This window comes from Tupaia chinensis, unplaced genomic scaffold (assembly GCF_000334495.1).
Source record: "Tupaia chinensis unplaced genomic scaffold, TupChi_1.0 Scaffold143921_1, whole genome shotgun sequence".
NCBI lineage: Eukaryota > Metazoa > Chordata > Mammalia > Scandentia > Tupaiidae > Tupaia > Tupaia belangeri.
The window spans coordinates 619,250-621,597 of NW_006203772.1; positions in this window are offsets into that span (position 1 = coordinate 619,250).

A 2,348-nucleotide genomic window follows, 5' to 3' on the forward strand; every position below is an offset into this window, starting at 1 on the left:
TTTTTTTGAGAGGTTTTCGCTATAGGGCGCATGCGCTCGCCAGACAGAGAGAGACATAGAGACAGAAAGCAAGAAATCACCCCCCCTCCCCAGGGGGGATGGACACGCCGCAATCCCTTCTCCTCCATTCTCCTCTCGGGATCTTGGGCACGCATGCACACGCACCTGGCGTGAGTTCTAAGCCACCGGGTCCGGGACGCGAACCTCGGTCAACTACGTGGGAGTCCAGCGACATAGCCATTACGCTAACTGCTGGTTCCCAATAAATAATTTTTTAAAACAAAAAGAAAAAAACATATGTGTTGGGCCTAACAGATGGTGTAATGATTATGTCACTGGACTCCCATGTACTCTACCACAGTTCAAGTCCCAGAACTGGCGGCTTAAAACTTCTGCTGGGCATGTGTTCGTGTGTGCCCAAGATCCCAGGAAGAGAACGGAGGAGAAGGGATTGTGTCATGTCCGTCCCTCCCAGGGGGTGATTTCTCACATTCTGTCTCTCTGTCCCACTCTGTCTTTCTGGTGAGCACACATGCCCTATACCAAAAAAACAAACCAAAAACCAAAAAACCCTCTCTATAAAGAAAAAGAAAGAAAGAAAATAACGTGTGTGTGTGCCTAAGATCCCAAGAGGAGAATGAAGGAGAAGGGACTGCGGCGTGGCCATCCCCCATAGGGGTGATTTCTCACTTTTCCTCTATGTCTGTCTCTCTCTCTCCAGCAAGCACACGTGCCTTAAGGTAAAGACCTATATAAAAAATAAAAGTTATTCACGTCATTCCTATGTGCCATCGCTAATTAACAAATCAGCTCCAAACTTGGAAGCTCAAATAATACACAAATCTTTTATGATCTCCCACAGTTTGGGGGCAGAACTGGCTTTGGGGTCTCTCAGATGGGAGCTGGAGCAGCGAAGCCTAGACAGGCCTCTCTCTTCAGGTAGCTCGGGGCCTCTCCCCGTGGTCTCTCTGCCTGGGCTTCCTCCTGCACAGTGGCTTCTAAACAGTCACAATCACTCTGCTTACGCGGTGGCCAAAGCCTTAGAGAGAATATCCCAGCAAATAAAACAGACGCTATGTCATCTTTTATGATCTAGCCTCAGAAGTCCCATAGTGTCACTTCTGCTATATTCTATTGACCTAAATAGTCACAAACACCCACCCAGTTTCAAGGGAAGGGGGCATAGGCTCTGCCGCTTATCAGAAGGCTACTGGCAGAGGAACGTGTGGGCTGGAAGATAGTGCTACCACTATCTTTGGAAGAGACAATCTGGCACATACACCACATGCATTTTTATATATTTATTGGCCACTCTATGTAGCTCCCGAGTCTATCATTTGTCTATTTTTCTTCTGTGTTATCTTCTTTTTCCTTATTGATTGTTAAAATATATTTTAGACACATGTATTTCAAGTATCGATTCCCATTACTGATGCTTGCATTTGTTTTCTTACCAAATCTGTGTGTATTAATTGAAAAATGTTTTGAGCCACTTTTTGTTTGTCTGAAAAGTTTTTGCTATAGGGCACGTGTGCTCACCAGAAAGACAGAGAGACAGAGAGACAGAAAGCGAGAAATCACCCCCCCAAGGGGGATGGCCACGCCGCAATCCCTTCTCCTCCATTCTCCTCTCGGGATCTTGGGCACACACGCACATGCTCCTGGTGTGAGTTTAAGCCACCGGGTCCGGGACTCGAACCGTGGTCGACTACATGGGAGTCCAACGACATAGACATTACGCTAACTGCTGGTCCCTCTTTTTTTTTTTTTTTTTAAGAATTATTTTATTGTAGGGGCCGGCAGGTGGCATGGTGGTCAAGGGTGCTGGACTCCCACATGGTCTACTGTGGTTTGAGCCCCAGACCTGGAGGCTTGCTTTCTCTCTCTCTCTCTCTTCCCCTGTGTGTCTCTCTATGGAAATATTAAAATAATAATAATAAAGTTAAATAAAATAATTATTTTTAAAAAAGAATTATTTTATTGGGACCAGCAGGTGGTGTGGTGGTTAAAGCGCTGGACACTCCTACTCCCATGGCAGACCATGTTTCGAGTCCTGGGCCTGGTGTCTTGCTTTCTCACTCCCCCACCTCTCTCTCTGGTCAAATTAAAATAAATGAATGAATCAATAAAACTAAACAAAATAATTTTAAAAAATAATTATTTTATTTAGGAAACAGCAGTTGGCATAATGGCTATGTTGCTGGGCCCTCATGTAGTTGACTGTGGGTTGAGGCTTGGACCCTGTGGCTTAAACTCACACTGGGCGTGTGTGTGTGCTTGCCCAATATCCCGAGAGGAGAATGGAGAAGGGATTGTGGTGTGGCCCATTCCCCACTGTGGGGGAAGTT